Source organism: Tachysurus vachellii, chromosome 3 (genome assembly GCF_030014155.1).
Source record: "Tachysurus vachellii isolate PV-2020 chromosome 3, HZAU_Pvac_v1, whole genome shotgun sequence".
NCBI lineage: Eukaryota > Metazoa > Chordata > Actinopteri > Siluriformes > Bagridae > Tachysurus > Tachysurus vachellii.
The window spans coordinates 16,546,131-16,565,747 of NC_083462.1; the positions used below are offsets into that span (position 1 = coordinate 16,546,131).

At 39.8% G+C, this 19,617-nt stretch overlaps 1 pseudogene; it reads left to right on the forward strand.

Moving 5' to 3' along the window:
• Positions 1-3,295: 3,295 nt before the first annotated feature.
• Positions 3,296-19,617, forward strand: part of LOC132842410 (zinc finger protein 850-like) — a 70,245-nt pseudogene continuing 53,923 nt past the window's right edge.

Here is a 19,617-nt window from a genome sequence, read left to right on the forward strand (position 1 = left end):
GAAAGTAGTGATGCATGGGTCGTCTCATAACCACAGGTCGGGTTTGGACGGGTAAAGAAATTGTCACTTTACTGCAGGGCGGGTTGGGGCGGGTCATTAAAACAAAATATTTTTTGGCGGGACAATAATTACATAAAAGCAGGACCCGTGGGTTGGAAAATAACCAGACCTGCGCATCACTAATAGAAAGTAAAATCTAAGAACAGATGGGAGCATATATTTAAAATCTGTTTCTTTGAGGTGGATTTAGCCTGAGAATATATAGTACGCTATGAGCTGAGGCTGTGAGTTAGCATGTACTAACTCATGTTCACTGGGCAAACAGGTCCACCTGTGCCTAACCAAATATATGCAGATCTGCTGTACCTCCTCAAGGGGAAAGTAAAACACTCTTGGGTATTGTGCTGATCTGGTTGGCAGGAACCCAGTGGTATAATAACCTCCACAGTCCGTAAACTCAGGATCTACAAATAATGTTAAATTTCTTGGTAAATAATTGTAACCCTTTGCTCATTAGCTTTGTGGAGATCTGTGAAGAGAAGTTTATACCGACTCAGATTGAGGAACATTAAGCTGTGCGGGACATATTAATCACATGGACCATGAGAAAGCCTGGAGTCTGCAAGAGAGAAGGACACAATCCTGATGCTCAGCATTTCTATTCTGATCAAGCTTTATTTGTGTGTTAAACACATCACTGACATGTCCACCATTGTTTTGGACTCTAAATGATAGTACTTAAACTAAATTATTGACATTTCAGGTGAAGTGACTTCAGGTACTGTTGAACGCTGTATTTAACAACATTAACAACACCAGTGTATTCACACAGGTCTGAAGCTTTATCGCTGCTCAGAGTGTGTAAAGTGTTTTGCCCAAAACGGTACACTGCAACAACACCAGCGCATTCACAACGGACAAACCTGCTCTGCGTTCTAACTGACAGTCCGACCGCATAGAAACACTCGGATAGAGATATTTTTTATTTATTTATTTTTTTTTATTCATTTAATCTGTATTTAAGTAGGACGTCCCTTAAGAACAAATATCTTTTTTGATGGAGATCTGGTCAAAAGGTCCCACACTATTACAGAGTAAACATCTTAACAACAAAAAATCTACACAAATATTTGAGGACTTCTAAATTAAGTCAGTCAAAACAAGTACTTCTAAATATCTGCCAAATAAATGTTTGTATATCTATAAAGAAGGTGTCTGTACATCATATACAATAGACAAAAATTCTGTCTGTCAGGGATTACCTGAAAATAAACTTCAGAAGCTTAAAGTGTTATAATAATATAAGCTTGACAAATAAATATCTCATTCTAGTGTCTGTTATAGAACAAATGTTTAACTGCAGGAAGATTAGATCTGCAACAGCAATAGAAAATAGTGTGTGTTGTGTTGTGGTTCACATGATGCTCCAGCAGGCGGCGCTTTTCTCGCGCTGAGTGAACTGTTCTCAATAAAAAAATAAACTTGGCTTGATTTTGTAAATTCATTTAAAACAGAAGCTTGTTATTGTGTCTAAACTTGAGGATGTTTAAGACTCATTGGATGTCTTAGGAAAGTTCAGCTGATGGACCGAATCCCAAATGTGTCTCTCATGCTTCAGGATCATGACTTTTATATTTTCACTTAAAAACTGAACTAATATTGAATTTTGTGGTTTTGAACAAACTGAAACTAAATATTCTAAACTGAAGGGTTATTCCTAACCTAGTGGAGAAACATGAGGATACATTTTATAGAGACTGTGGAGCATTTCTGTACATTACTCTGTATAAGACAAATAACACACAGGTGAAGACAATAAACGGAAGAATTTATCAAATATTAATATGTAGGGAAATAACTTGTATGTTGTGTTCACTAATACTAATGCTGCAGATGGCATTTAACTTGTCTAGTTAATACATAGTGTAGTGAAAAAGGAGCTAAATGTATTACTGTTATATAATAAACTACATGCTCAGTGTTCATGTCTTTCATGGATGTGTTAAAAGAGGACATGAAGGTAACTGGTGTGAGAGTCGAGGATGCTGAGGATAGATTTAGGTGGAACTGATGATTCGCTGTAGTGACTCCTAATGGGGAAAAGACCAAAGGAGAAGAAGATCCTCTCTATTTTTATTAGTAATGGACCATGTCATAAATGAGCAATATGCATTTAAAATATATAAACAAAATAATGTTCCGATTTTAACACCTCATTAGATTAGATTAGATTCAACTTTATTGTCATTTTGCAAGGTACAGTACATGTACAGAGCCAATGAAATGCAGGTAGCATCTAACCAGAAGTGCACAGATAGCTTATTTACAAGTGGCAGTGTAATAAATGAGGGTATGAGGTTATACAGAAGGTGTAGTAATATGTACATACAACTGAATAAGGGTATATATAGTGTGTTTTTTTATATAAGTATGATACAGTATGAAGTGGTATGACAGATATAGCTGTACAAAAGGAATGTCATTATGAATATATACATCTATATACTGTATATACACAGAATAAACAGAATAAATATGGATGGACATACAGAAGTGTAATGATAGTTTTTGGGTGGTGCAAGGATGCATGATTTTAAAGTGGTGCAAAATAGAGCAATACACAGAAGAAAAGTGACAGTGCAGTGGTGATTATTAACACCATATCAGCTGTTCAGTGCAGAAACAGCCACGGAAAAGAAGCTCATCAGTTCTCTCATAAATTAAAATGCTAAAAAAAGAACAAAACTGGTGTAATAGATATGTAGTGTGGTGATATAGATTTTGTTTATTTTTATGTTTACAATAAGTCAGTAAGTAATAGAAAATAAATAAAAGGAAATAAATAAAAGGAATCAAATAGAATAAATAAAAAAGAAAGAAAAGGAAATAAATTAAATAAATAAAAGGAATAATTAAAAGGAAGTAAATAAAAGGAAATTAATAAAATAAATAAAAGGAAATAACTAAAATGAAACTAATAAAATAAATAAAAGGAAATAAATAAGACAAATAAAAGGAAATAAATAAAAGGAAATAAATAAAACAAATAAACACCCTCAGCTTCTTGTCCCATCTTTACACTGTTGCTGAACACTGAGAACAAACAGGACAATAAATACACAGGCAGGAAGCTGTTTTCAGTGTAAAGATGAACAGAACAGCTGACACTTTAATGTACTTTACATCTTATTAACATCTTTATCAAATTCTGCACTGACTGCAAACTGAACCTGCGGAGCATCTCCAGCAGGTGGCGCTCTGATCATGAACGCCAACAAAAAACACAACCGAAGAAGACAAGCTGCAGTTTTTATTTCTTGGAGTCAAAAGCTGATTTTCTGCCGGATTTCATCATCACTTTAAAACAGATTTAATAATAAAAGCTCTTTGTTTCTGTATTTAAGGCTTCACTTCGTCCTGCTTATAATACGGAGGTAAGAAATTATTTAAACTCTGTAAAGATCTACATACTGTTTATATTTACTATATACATATTCACTACATATTATATGTATTCAGTATTTATTTATATATATTTATTTATATAAATATTCACTACATACAAATGAATGGATATAAATAAAATAAATGAACAAACTGTTTTATTATTTACTACAGTTTTTTTCAGATGCAAACAAGCTTTGTTCAATACCGAAACCACACAGTCTGCATTACCAGCATGAATGTTGGCCAAACAGTTATTCCAGTTAACAGGAATCGTCCCGTATTTACAGGCAAAATGACGCGTCCCGTATCAAATCAATACGGGACGCGATTTGTCCCGTATTTTACATAGGTCCACGTTATGCAGCATCCCATGCCAATCACCTCACCCGCATTGTGTGGAGACGCGTCCTATTCTGCCCCTGATTGGGTAATACTCGTTGCCATCGTTGGTTTGATTGGTTTGTTTTATGTTTACGGGCCGTGAATCATGGCCAATCAGAGTCAGAGGAGGGCGGGACGCCGCCTCGCCGGTTCTTTTGACAGAGTCGGAGTGACAGAAAATCCATATGAAACGGAGTGACAAGAAGTACACTTATAAAAGAAAGTAGGCCTGACATGTTCCAATACTGCACAGTACTACTTCTGGTCCGCTGATATTCACTGATACACTGATATACATCCACTGATGTGCGCAGTGTGCTTTAACTCTCTTCATTTGAATATATTGTCTTCTGGTAAAGTAGGTTCCTGACTTTTGTATACTATCTGCTTAACTCACTTTGTTCTAGAGTAGTGTGATTTGAATTGTTATATTCTATACCATTGTCGATTTTTATAGTGTTGGTCCTTGTTGTTCTCTCAGCTGATTAATCAGGAGTAGTTTCAGTCTACCTTAAGGTGTGAATTGGGGGCAGGGCTTACCTATTTAAATCTCTCTCTCTCTCATTGTAAACTTTGTGTCTAATACTGTTTTGCTATATTCTACCATACCTTAATTCTCACTCTTGACTGCAAATATGTGCCTTAAACCCATCTCTGTACTCAATTCCTACACTCGCAGACGCTCTCGTCCACAGAGCAGAGGTCACAATCCCAGTAACCTCATCTACCCTCCTCTGTTGTGTAAGTCTCAAACAGTGGTGGTAGGTGGGCTCTGGAATTGCCAGTCTGCTGTGAAAAAAGCTGATTTTATCTCTGCTTTAACTTCCCATTACTCCTTTGATTTTCTTGCGCTAACAGAGACCTGGATATCCCCACAGAACACTGCTACACCAGCTGCTTTATCCTCTGCCTATGCTTTCTCTCACTCACCACGAGAAACAGGCAGGGGTGGTGGTACAGGTCTATTGCTGTCAAAGAAATGGTGCTTTACACCTCTCCTCTTGTCTCATTTAACCATCTCCTCTTTTGAATTCCATGCCATTTCATTTACCTCTCCAATTAACCTTGTTATCATTGTTGTTTACCGCACTCCTGGTCCCCTAGGTGACTTCCTGGAAGAAATGGACACACTGCTTAGTGCTTTCCCTTCTGATAGCTCCCCCCTGACAGTGCTTGGTGACTTCAACCTCCCCTCTGACAAGCTACATTCTTCTTCCCTCCTGTCTCTTCTCGACTCATTCACACTCACACTCAACAGCTACATCCCCACACACAAAGGAGGCAATGTGCTGGACCTGGTTTTCACCCGTCCTTCTCCAGCTACAGACTTGACTGCTACCCCACTACACGTCTCTGATCATCACCTGGTATCCTTTACCATCACTCTCCCTACCCTACCTAAAACTACCTCTCACCCCCTCGCTCTTACCCGCCGCAACCTTTACTCTGTCTCCCCTTCTTCTGTAGCTTCTGGCACTCTTTCTTCCCTTCCTGATCCTGAGTCTTTTTCCTCCCTGCCCTTGGACTCGGCCACAGATACTTTCCTCTCATCTCTTTCCTCAACTATGGACTTCCTCTGCCCTATGTCCACTAAACCCAAGAAAACTTCTTGTTCTGCTCCTTGGCTTTCAGATGTGCTGCGCAACAATCGAAGAGAGCTAAGATCATCAGAGAGAAAGTGGAAGAAATCACAACTTGATGCAGATCTTGATTCTTACCGAACACTCATGGCCAAGTTCTCCTCAGATGTGACTTCTGCCAAGACTTCCTTCTACAAGGAAAAGCTTGAAGCTTCCTCACATGACCCTCGGAAATTCCACATCATCATCTCTTCTCTGCTCAACCCCCCGGCTCCACCTTCTTCATCCTCCCTGACTGCAGAAGACTTTGCTTCTTTCTACCAGGAGAAGATTGAGGAAACCTGCCGGACCTTCACTTCAGCCCCGACTGCACTTACATCTCAGAGTATGGACTCCCCTACACCTTTGTTGTCACCTGTTTCTCAACTGTAACAGCAGAAGAGATTCTAAAACTCATCCAGTCTTGCAATCCTACCACCTGCCCATTGGATCCACTCCCTTCCACTTTGCTCCAGACCATCTCGCAAGACCTTCTGCCCTTCATTACAACTATCGCCAATAGATCCATAGCATCTGGTCAGGTACCGACTACCTTCAAGAGAGCAAGGGTTATTCCCATCCTGAAGAAACCTGCTCTGGATCCATCAGACATCAGTAACTACAGACCGGTATCACTTCTCTCGTTTCTTTCAAAAATTCTTGAACGCATTGTCTATAATCAACTGTCTGTCTATCTCTCACAGAACAACCTCCAAGACCCCAACCAGTCTGGCTTTAAAGCAGCTCATTCCACAGAGACAGCCCTTTTAGATGTCTCTGAGAAACTACATGCTGCTAGATCAGCCAATCTCTCATCCGTCCTTATCCTCCTTGACCTTTCAGCAGCGTTTGATACGGTCAACCATAAGACTCTCTTAGCCACCCTCAGGAGTCTTGGGATTTGCGGATCAGCTTGGGAATGGTTCGCTTCCTACCTGGAAGGACGCTCATATCAGGTAACATGGAGGGGAGTGACATCTGCTCCACGCAGACTCTCCACTGGCGTCCCACAAGGCTCAGTACTTGGTCCTCTTCTTTTCTCCCTGTATACTCACTCTCTTGGTGAAGTTATTTCCTCACATGGGTTCTCTTACCACTGCTATGCTGATGATACACAACTTATCTTCTCTTTCCCACACGCAGATGCCACAGCTTCTGACCAGATCTCTGCATGTCTGGCAGAAATTTCATCATGGATGACTGCTCATCAGTTAAAGCTTAATCCTAGCAAAACTGAGCTGCTCTTCATCCCAGGTGATTCATCCCCAGGTCATGATCTTGCTATATCCTTGCACAACGATCTGATCTCCCCTTCAGCCACAGCTCGCAACCTTGGGGTAACCATGGACAATCAACTGTCCTTTTCCTCTCATGTTGCAAATGTGACTCGCTCATGTCGGTTTCTTCTCTACAACATTAGAAGGATTCGACCATTTCTGTCCACACAGGCTGCTCAGGTACTTGTTCAGTCTCTTGTCATTTCTAGACTGGGTTACTGCAATGCACTGCTGGCAGGTCTACCTATGAACGCAATCCGTCCTCTGCAAATGATCCAAAATGCAGCTGCCCGGCTTGTTTTCAACCTGCCAAAGTTCTCGCATACCACCCCGCTGCTGCGATCCCTCCACTGGCTTCCGGTAGCTGCACGCATCAGATTCAAAACACTGATGCTGGCCTACAAAGCCAAAAATGGACCAGCTCCCTCTTACCTCAAAGCCCTCATCACTCCTCGCACTGCACCCCGCACCCTCCGATCTACCAGCACTGCTCGACTGGTTCCACCATCTCTCAGGGTAAGAGGCAAGTATACTACAAGACTCTTCTCTGTACTGGCACCAAGGTGGTGGAACGAACTTCCCCTAGAGGTCCGGACAGCTGAGTCACTGGCTATTTTCAAGCGGCAGTTTAAGACTTACTTATTCAGGAAACACTTCAACTAGCACTTCCTTCCTTATCTTTTGCATTTAAAAAAAAAAACAAAAAAAAAAACAAAAAAAACAAACAAAAAACAAAAAACACACCTTTGACACCTTTTCATTGTAACTTTGAACAAATGTTTTAAACTCATGGTATCTTAAGTATGTAACTTAGTGAGCCAGCATTAATGTATTCAATGTTAGAGATTTAAGCACTTATGTACGTCGCTCTGGATAAGGGCGTCTGCCAAATGCTGTAAATGTAAATGTAAATGATGTTATTATGTTCATGATGTTCATGGAAGATCTTTTGCAAGTTTGCAAGTTATAATTACTAAGTTATGGATCTGATAATTTAATAATAAGTTAACAAAAATATGGTTCACATCTCACAAGTTCCTCCAAAAGCTTATTTTTAGTGTTCTCAGTCACACTTTGTTGTATATTTTTGGCGTATATTTATTATTGTCATAGCTGTGTATTCAATATGGCCTCTTAAGTTGTGATAGTGAGAGACTGAGTGCATCTGTTCACACTGATTTCAATAGCAGATATCTTATTATAATGTCCATTGGTATCAATCTTAATATTTTTATGAATACATGTTTTAAGTTATGATATATCACCACTGGCATGCCATCGGGACTGTGGTCATCGTGGCCCCGAGGGGTGTGGCCCCTGCTGCGGCAGACGTCCCTTATTTTTCTGTATTGAAGGTGGCAACCCTACTCAGAACAATATAACACTGGCAACAATTCTCATTCCGAAAACACACATTTCATTCACAACATACTGATCTAAAAAACACTAACAACTTTTTTAAAGTTTCAATGCTATTCCAGGGGCACGGTGGCTTAGTGGTTAGCACGTTCGCCTCACACCTCCAGGGTTGGGGGTTCGATCTCCGCATTGCGTGTGTGGAGTTTGCATGGTACACCTCAGGGGTTTCCTCCGGGTACTCCGGTTTCCTCCCCCCCGGTTCAAAGACATGCATGGTAGGTTAATTGGCATCTCAGGAAAATTGTCCGTAGTGTGTGTGAGGGAATGAGAGTGTGTGTGTGCGCCCTGTGATGGGTTGGCACTCCGTCCAGGGTGTATCCTGCCTTGATGCCCAATGATGCCTGAGATAGGCACAGGCTCCCAATGACCCGAGAAGTTCGGATAAGCAGTAGAAAGTGAATGAATGATTTTACACATAAATCAGTTCTTCATATAGAAAACTGTAACACAATTTCACTTTATTGAAAACATTTGTAACACGAATGAATCAGAAATTAATCTGATTCATTAATTATATATGAATATAGTACTTGAAAATTATAACCAAAAGATGAAAAAAGAGGGAAAAAACACCAAGAAAATACATTCTACACATTACTGTAACAACATGTGTAGTTGTTCATTATAGTAAATTACAGTTCTAGTCTGCTCTCTCTGTTGCATTTGGCCACAAGTTCTCATCAACATCACCTTCCACCTCCACGCAGATAAAAACTCTTCTATGGGGTTTAAGAAAGGGGAGTATGGAGGCAGGTATAATACTGACATCCTGGGATGTGCCACAAACCACTCTGTGACTGCAGCGGAGTGGTGGAATGCCACATTATCCCACACAACAATGAAGGAAGGGGAGTTTGATGCCCTTTGGCTTCTCTCCTCTGCTGGCATAAGTTGAATATGTAGGTCATTTAGAAACGAAATGAGCTTCTCTGTATTGTAGGGGCCAATGAGTGGTTTGTGTAACAGCAAACCTTCATTGGACATTGCTGAAAACATCGTGATGTTAGCTCCCCTTTGGCCTGGGACCTCCACAGTCGCTCTCTGTCCCATTACATTTCTTCCCCTGCGTCGTGTTTTTGCCAGGTTGAATCCAGCTTCATCCACAAAGATAAAAGTTCGTCTGGCTTCCATCTCCATGACCCTCTAAATTGCAGACAGTTTCACAGTAATTGACACTATGCATCAATGTGTATGTACCTTGTTTGGTTACTGAACAGACATCTTATCTGGACATTTTGATACTGGAGTTCTTTCACACATTCACTGTTTCTCTCAAAGGGTACAGTGTACATTTGCCTCATCCTTATTTTATGTTTCTCTAGGACTCTGGCAATTGTTGTTGTGCTAACCGTATTCACATTTTCAAAAGTGCCATTGTCTGACAGCACTCTCCTGAATTTCCCGCAGTTTTATTGCATTGTTGGCAAATACCATATCCACAATGGCAATTTCTTGTGCATCAGAACAGATTCTGTCTCTCCCTCCTCTCGTGGGCAACCACTGGATCCTACAGTAAATCACAACTATTACTGTATTTTTTTTTTTTTTAATTGCAATTAGCTTGTAATGATTATTTTTTTAATTTTTGGCTATAAAATTGAGAATATTTTAAAATAATTACTGCATAAATACTTGGAATTTGCCATCATTCTGTTTTGAATGTGTTTTTAATCATTTTGAATGCAGTGTGTTAGCATTAGAAAAATGTGCTGAAAGTACACAGTATTCTGCATGTTGTGGAGTACGAATGGGAAAAGAGTTCCTGAATTTTGATAAGTGTGGTCACTGAATGCATTTAGTCTGAAAGCAATGAAAAATGGTTCACAGTTTGGTCTGCGTTGACTTCTGTTTCGCTGACTGTGTGAAGAGTTTTGAAAATGTGGTTTCAGTTTTGAACAATGTTTGTTAGGAACTGAAAAAAAACTGTAATATAAATTGGAGATGGTTGTTTGATGACCTGCAATATTGTGTCAGTAAAAATAATATTAATTTGTAAAGATATAAAAGGAATTTTACAGTTGTTGTTTTTTGGGGATACAGAAGTACAGAATGATGATGATTATTATTATTATTATTATTATTATTATTGTTATTGTTATTGTTATTATTATTATTAGTGTGGTACTGATTGTGTACTATTATATATTACTATTATAATCAGACACACAGTTACAACTAGGGTTGCAAAGGGGTGGAAAGTTTCCGGTAAATTTCCACCGGAACTAAATATTCCAAATTGGAAACTTTATGATAATTATTTGGAAATATAGGGAAATGTATATAAACTATATCATATACAAACATAAATAAACATTTTGTTTGTTCATAAGCAGACATGCATGCAAAGTAATACAAATTTTAAAAATGATGTCTTGGCTGATTTCATTGTAAGTAGATCTTTAATTGATTCTTTCATTGAGTAACACAAAAGCATAATAAACATTATTATGCTTGTAATAAACATAATAAACTTAATAATTGTAATAAACATATTGTAAGGAATTCTCATCTGCCACAAAGGCACAATAAAAACAAAATAAACAGTACCGAAACAATCAAAGACAGATATGGAGTCCACTGACCAAACAAAGTATACCACAATCCCCATCCCGTGCGATCTCCTTGCTCGTCTTCTTTAATGGCCTCAACCGTCTTACGCATTTTCTCAACTACCTGTCCTATCTCTCCATGGGCATCATCATGGTCAGGTATAAATGTGCAACAGCTGTCACCTACAACAGCACAGACACCTCCTTTTTCTGCAAGGAGCATATCTAAGGCCATGCGGTTTTGTATGGCAGTAAAACGAAGATCAGTGAGCTCTGTACGAACTCCCTCCATAGCCCGAAGTGTTTCATTAGCAAAAGTAGCTAAGCGATAGTGAGTTACCTCAATCTGATTCCATAATTGAGTGACACCATATTGGGGAAAGATGGCATCCCAAAATTTAGCAAACCTAGGTTTTAATTGATGTTCAAGGGGTGGGAAGGTTAAATCATTTGTAAACCTTTTGTGGCGAACATTATGGGTGCGATTACCCTTGATTATAGATAAATGTGAAGCAAATTGTGAGTGCACATGTTCCGCCCCAACCTTTGGGTAGATACAGGTAGACATTTTTTCCACACACCCAGTACCAGTCCTGCTTCCACGTAGTGCCGGTTTCACCTGGGTAGATCAGGGAACATGTGCTTGCATTCTCCTGTCCTGATTCACATGCTGTGTATGTTTTATTACACGTTTTTGTTGTCAGATTACCTAAGGAAATGTTGTTACACAAACTGTATACTGGTGGTTAGGTCCCTGGAGGGCCTGGAAGTCCTTCACGAAAGCACTGCCTTGCTGGCCCATCTTCAATGCTGTACTTAATGTGTTTATACAAAAGAACTTGTCGTTTGTGTTGTTTGCACACCATCTAGCACCAGTTCTGTTTAGATATCTTATGTTGATTTTCGTGTCTTTTCTCTGTCGTTTTGCCTGATATGCACGTTTCATAGATACAGATCTGGGCCATCATCGTGAGGGTAGTGTCACTAGTGTCATTTCGAGGTTTCAGGCTAGTTGTGTTGGCGGACGTTGGAAACACCTGACACACATAACATTAGTATGTTTCCTGGCCGTCCAATTGGCGAATTTCCAGAACTCGTTGGCATGAGTATGCGCTTGGACAGGTAACCCTGTCCCAAGGCAGATGATCAAGATGAGGAGGATGACAACCATACTGGTCACTGGTTGTGTGTCCTGTGCTCAACAAGAGGTGGTTGTTCAGTTTTCTTCAGCCTTTCCCGGCACCTCCTGCAGCTTGGGTGATGTCTGAAGAGCCGGCACAGAAGGATCCGTGGGGTCACTGCTGAGCGTCATGGAGTGATGGTGGGAGAAGCCAGGAGGTTGAAGGCACCTTCTAGAAAACTCATGGAAGCGTGAAAAGGCTGTATCTCTGTAACATAAAGAAAACGGTGTCACACAGAAAATACTTTTATGCATTCACAGCGGAGTCGACCCCTGGAGGACATATCTTCACCCTGGTAGCATGGATCCACTGTGGAAAAAGAACAGCAGGTAACAAATCAACCCAATTTTTGCTACCCGTCGCCTGCATAGCTTTAGTCAACTTATCCTTAATTGTTCGATTAGTTCTTTCCACTATCCCTGAGTACTGGGGATGATAAGGAATATGAAAGTGCCATGACAGAGACAGGTACTTACACAGGTCTTGTGTTATTTTGGAAGTAAATGGTGTTCCTTTGTCTGAGTCAATGGCGTGTGGAACACCATACCTCGGCAAGATTTCTTTGGCCAGAATACGTGCAACAACCCTGGAATTTTCTCGCTGACAGGGGAAAGCCTCTACCCACCTTGAGAACTTATCTACCATCACCAGGAGATATTTGAAAGGCAGCTGTGGTGGCATGTGTGTAAAATCAATTTGCCATTCAGAAAATGGTGCAGTAGGTATTGGAAGATTTTCATGTTTAGCTGCGCTTTTAGTAGGATTACAGACGTGGCCTTTAAAAATGCGCGTCTCGGAGAGAAGAGTGCCGCGAATACTTCCGGCATTCTGGGGCAGTCTATCGAAGGGGGTTCAAATGTTTGGCGCAGTTAATACAAAACCTGTAGAGGGCAGTCGTGTTTCATGTAGGCTGACGAGTTGACAATATGTGTTATTTTCTTTTGCCGGTTACTGTACATAAACAGTCACATATTATTCATCCAAATCCGACTCAAACGCGCATCATGTGTCTTATTTTTTTCTGTGCACTTAGAAGAGATGTGATGTATAACTGAGACTATCTCCGCTGTCACGGCTGGCTTTTTGGTACCGCTCGATGCAACTTTGGATTTCCTCAGGCGACGTGCGGTGTGTTACGGAAAAAATGCTTCTGTTGGTTTGTTGATGGTAAAAAAAAATGAGATCTTGGTGCCAACTTTGGGGTTATTAGTGATAGTTTATCAGAATTGCAGCAAATAGTTTGTTTTGTATTTCCAAATCACTTTTAAATCTGATTAAAGAGTGTTATTTGGTGTAATTAGTGGTTTGTTTTTTATATATTATGGTGTAGTAGAGGATATAGCAAACAGCTCATCCTGAATGAAATCCCTCATTCCATATCTAAAGCATTTTGAGCGCAATATAAATGTATCATATTCATTCATCTTCTACCGCTTATCCGAACTACCTCGGGTCACGGGGAGCCTGTGCCTATCTCAGGCGTCATCGGGCATCAAGGCAGGATTCACCCTGGACGGAGTGCCAACCCATCGCAGGGCACACACACACTCATTCACTAGGGACAATTTTCCAGAGATGCCAATCAACCTACCATGCATGTCTTTGGACCGGGGGAGGAAACCGGAGTACCCGGAGGAAACCCCCGAGGCACGGGGAGAACATGCAAACTCCACACACAAGGTGGAGGCGGGAATCGAACCCCGACCCTGGAGGTGTGAGGCGAACGTGCTAACCACTAAGCCACCTTGCCCCCATGTATCATATTGTTATTCTTATTATATATGAATAATAAGCTAATTTATTTACGCTACATTTAAACAAAAAATTTGAAAAAAAGTTTTTATAATTTTTTTGTTTAAATGTAGCTTAAATAAATTGATTGTGACCACTTACCTTAAAAAAATTGAGTAAATTGAATGAATAATTTTTTTCAGTGTGTGTTGTAAGATCTGTAAAGTGTTATCAGTCTGATGTAAGATGACTGCAACCTGCGCAGCGCAGATCGATTGACACATGAGGTCAATGTAACGCGAGAGTGATAAGCTTTTGAATGGCTCTCGCGGAGATTTGATGTCATAGATTGATTTGTCTGCGCAGTGCTGCATGCAGTCAAATACATGTAAACAATACGCCTGTTTCATTACGTTCAGGCCGAATACAGATGCCCCTACTGTTGTAAACTTTTTCCAGAGAAGACCAGGAGACTTGGATATCCTTGTGCAGTAGTCTTTATTGTAGATACAAGATGAAACGAGTCTGCAAGTCAGAGCGTACTGGCACGGGCGCTGCAGTCATCAAGTCTGACTTAAAGTTCTAATACATTGTAAATATACACATTTTAGGGGGCAGTCCCTTCAGATAGAGACAAAACACTCAGGTGACAAAGTATGAAAGGATACAACAGCCCCCACACCAGATCCTGGAATTTCACCCACCCTTAATATCATTAACATAACAATGGGACAAATGGTGCAAAGAGACAGATGATACCCTGAGTTACCTTGCCCCTTTCCTTTGATATATATGAGATACAGGAACCACAAGTCTAATGTGAAGTTTGAATTTAACTAGCATTGTGACTTGATTGGGCTTCTATATTATCCACAGTAATATGCTAGAACTAAAATTAAATAAAACAATGACTTAAAAATTATTTTCCCACACTACACTCGTAATATATTCATTTATTAAAAATAAAAAAAAACGGCGTCACCCTCATGTCCATGTGTGCACGTGTAAAATAAAATATGAATTCTTAAAAAAATAATTATGCATTATTTATAAAAAATAAAATATGCATTACTTATGTCTCCCCACAGTCTTTATTTTAGCTGCTTCATAACATTTAGCCTTGATAGACCACTGACACAACCCCCAATACTAATCGATCTCCTCTCAGGGATTCAAAACAAAACCGGTTTTTCCTGTTTTCACCATGTTGTGGGGTGATTGCAGTTACTTTGTTTAAATGCTATTTCCTGCGTAACTTAAAGGGTCTTTCAGATATGAATGTTTATAACATAAAAAATGGGTCGATATCGCATAACATAATTTGACATATGTTGATATTAAATTTAAATTTAACTTAAATTTACAGCAATAAGTGGAAAGTTTTACCGTTCGTTCTTTGTAATGTCTTCTGATGGTGCTCAGTGTTGCGTATACACCGACAGAATTCAGATGGTGGTTTATTTCCAGAGTTTATTTTCCAGCAGATCTCATCACCCTGATGTCTTCGGAATGAAGCTTGCTTATCTTGGTCATTTTGAAATGTCTTCACTCTATATGTGGAAGGACTGTATTTATCTACAGAGACCTCAGTGTCAGTAGTGGCGTGGAATAAGTGAGAATGGAAAATCTTAGATTAGTTTGATGGCCCATTAACAACTCATCAAGCTTAATTGTAGTATAGTATTCAGGTCATAACCAATTTATGGTCTCTTTAATGTTATGTTTTCTAAATGAAGTACATTCACACTATTTTGTTGGAGGAGTGGTCCAAACGCTTCAAATTTTCAGTCGCATAATTCTGTTCAACGGTCTCTCATGGGAGTAATTCTACAAGATGTGACTTTAAATCACGTGTCCATGGAGGTCGAGAAACAACTTTATGTGGATTCAGCAGGATCAGACGGTACACCTAGAGCAGATCGTTTTGCTGCTGGTTTGTTTAAAAGGTTAATTCCCCTTACCGTTTATCATGACTGGGTAGGTTCTGTGAACTATGATGTTTCAAAGGGAAAAAACGCTCTGCCATTGAATCTACATCAAGCCATTTCCGATGCATTCAGAAAAAAATTTAAAAACATTTTATTTGATTGAGTTAAATAGACACATGCAAATAAATCATCTTTGTACCTTTTTTCCCTTTTCCCTATAATCAGAACAGAGAAACAAAAATGAAAATATGACAAATTAATACAACAGATACAGATATACTGTTTGTTTTTTGATTATCATAAACAGCTGTCATACAGTGGTTTTAAAATTTGGGTCGCAGGTAGAAAGCAGATACGTGTCTTTTCCCTTATGAGAAAAAATTAACACAAACTATATTACAGCTAAAAATATATTTTTTGAATAATAATAATATAATAATAACAAATTGAATAACATGGTTTAGGCTTGTTAAGTACAAATTGCATATCATACATATCATATAATACATATCATATAAAATACATCGATCAATACAGAACACAGCAGTGTCTTAATGAAATTAAAATTAGCCAGCATTTGTGCACTTGTAAATGTACAAAACAAATGCAATACAGAAGGCAATGCATATTATTATAGGTCATTTTCAATAATATATAAGTAGATAAATTAACGTGTAAGTATGAAAACAAATGAATCATGATCTAGTCTAAATTAAGCTGGAGAGATCATTTTTAGTCATTTAGATTTTTTTTCATCATTTCAGAAAAAGCTTAACTGCTACCCATAACTTACATTATATCGTGTGTGTTTTTTTGGTCGAAAGGACGCCGTGTGTTGAGGATTACCTGTATACGGTCTTGAGGAAGTTTTTTCTGCCTTGTGAGAGTTCAAACCCCAGATACTTCACCATGGGCAGACAGAACTGCAACTTGGGTTTTGAAACCTTGAAGCTTTTTGAAGCTAGATGGCGCAGGAGGCAGAGGGAGGCTTGTTAACAGAGTTTTACAGAGACTGCCAAGACTAAGAGGTCATCTGCATACTGTAAGACAACAGAACCAGTGGGGAGAACAAGACCACATAATGCATCCCTTACAATGGCAAAAAACACTGCCGGAGAATCAATATACCCTTGTGGTAGGCATGTCCACATATACTGCCGCCCCCTGTGTGTGAAGGCAAAGAGAGGCTGCGTCTGCTCTTTGACAGGAACACTGAAAAAGGCAGAACATAAGTCAATAACAGAAAAGAAAGTATGTTCACATGGAATGGAGGTGAGAATTGAGGCCACATTTGGCACAAAAGGTGCCACAGGGATAAAGATGTGATTTATTTTCCTCAAGTCTTGTGTGAAGCGCAAGGGACCATCCGGTTTGGGGACCAGATTGACAGGAGTGTTGTATGAACTTACACATGGTTTGACTACTCCCTGTTGTAGAAGAGATTGTAAAACTCTGAATCTGAAAGATTGTCTAAATGTTTTATCTTAGCCGCATAGGGCTGTACACCGTACCAGAGAAGCTAATAGAAATGTGTAGCCTGCTCATGAGAGCCCTCCCCAAAGATTAAAAGGACACTCTGACATATAAACAAATCGGTGATGTAAAAAAATGTTAGGATCAGAAGGACATGTGACAAGGAGGGATGGAGTAAAAGGCGTTTCTTTTGTGACCCCTTCTATTCCCACAGAGCTAACGGATCCCCCTGAAAGAGGACCCTCATATTGCTTCCCCATTACTGACATTGTAGCTCCTGTATCAAAGAGGAAGGGATATACTGTGCCACTTACACATAACTCAAGAAAAGGCATTTAATTTACCTGATGTGATTCATATGTACAATGTAGCATTGTCGGGGCCGCGCTCTGTGGGCATCCCTATGCGTGGTAGGGATTTGCCTGCATCCAAGTGAAAGGGCAGGGTGCAGCCTGGGGTGGTTGGGGAGGCAGTGCTGGAAGGGGACCTACGGGAACATCTCCCATCTCTCTAAGTCTCCTCCTACATTCCTTGGCCCAATGCCCATTCTTACCATAATAAAAACAGGCGCCGGGGCTTCGGGCATATGAGTTACTTACTCCTCTCTCCCTCGGCCCCTCCCTTGGGCCGAGTCACCATTGTATACATTGCCTTCAGCCACAGCGAGGCATACTACTTGTCTACTTTCTAAAATACCATCGCCTTCCATAGTGCGCACTCTCTCTACAATTATGCATGAAGGTTGTGAGGAACAAAGGATTAGCGATTTCGGTTTAGTTTGAGGATCAAACTTCGGCAGAGATTTTAATTCTTTTTTGAGTTTGGAATAGTGATATTTATCCCAGATTAATTTCATTTCTAGCCATTTCTTATAACCGTCTGTCATGTACTGATAATCCTAATCAGGGTCACCAAAGCCGTCATATATTTGAATGTAAGCAGACGCCAAATATTCAGGTTTAAAAGTACCACCACGAGGATATGTCAAAAACTGAGGTTGTGATTCGGTCCACCCTGCTAAATTATCTAGCCAGGGTGTAGTATAACAACCTAGACCACAACGGTTCATCCAGTCACGAGCAGTTTCCTCGTGGTCTGGCTTAGGATATTTCATTCCTGAACTACCCATCTCCAACTACAGGTACAACCAATATTATTATACACAAACAACACAACACAATCAACACAGCACAATCAACACAACACAATTAACACAACACAATTGGAGACCAGCGACCTAGACAGAGAGGGCGATCAAATAAATTTATAGCCTCAAACCCAAGAGACGTTTTCTGTGCGCGCTATTCCACTGGTTCAATAACCAGTGACAAATTCCCTTACACATCGTGCATACATTCGATAATATCGATTTAGCTATACACGGATATGGATATCAGCACACGAGGTAAGTGCCTACACTTTGAACGGTATGACAAGATACCAATCAGCACTTACCCGAATACTGATATCCCCAATATAGATACCAGTACACGAGGTAAGTGCCTACACTTTAACCGGTATGACAAGATACCAAATCAGCACTTACCCGAGTACTGGTATCCTGGACGAGCCCCCAAGAACTGTAAGGAACTCTCATCTGCCGCCTGGACAGATTCCCTGAATTCAGCCTCTCGTCCTCTGCTCAATTTCCGTTCACCACAAGCGCTTGGGGAAGTCTCGATGAAAGACATGAGTCAAAGTCTTTATAAGAGAAGTTCCAAAGTTTATTAGTTAAAACAGGAATATATAGTAGTACAAGAAGAGGGAGGGTATAGTGGGTGTGTGTTGGTATGTGTGTATGCATCTGTGTTTATGTGACCTCTGTCACCCCAATAAAGTCAAATCTTATCAGGCACGTGTACCCACACTCCCCTTATGCCCCTTTTCCACCAAGGCAGTTTGAGTGCTGGTTCGGAGCCAGAGCCTAATTTAGAACCAGTTCTTTCTTTTTCCACAGCCAAAGCACCGGCTCTGAACCAGGAAAAGTGGTTCTTAAGTAGCACCAAAACGTTGCTGGTCTACACTTAAGAACCGCTTGTGTCAGGGGCTGTGGGCGGGGCTACTGTTAGCTCATTTGATAATATACCTTAAGTATACTAATGTTTAATACACTTTTTTGAGAAAGAATAATGTGCTCTGTACAGAAAGTCTGCAACATTATCAGAAAATATTGTTTTATGCAATTATTCTCACACATATAATATGTGTTTAATAAGTACTAATAAATAGCCAATATTCTATTAATATTCATGCTAATAAGCAACTAGTTAAATGACCCTAAAATAAATTGTTACTGTGGATGTTATGGAAGAATGGAAGTACATGCGGGGGTTTGGCCTCAATGGCCCTCCAGTAAGCAGTGTGCTGTGTGCAAGTGACCGAGAAATGCAGGGTACAAATTCAACTTAAATTGCATTAAATCTTGTCGTTTTAAACAAAATTATGCTGCAAGATTTTTTTAACTGCATTTAAGTTCCTTGTTATAGGCAACTCTGCATTTTTTTTTAAATTCCCAGTTTATTTTCATATATTCCTGTTAATTCCCATGGAAAGTTTCCAGACTTGAAAATTCCCTGAATTTTGCCACCCTATGTACAGTAAACCAGCCCCAT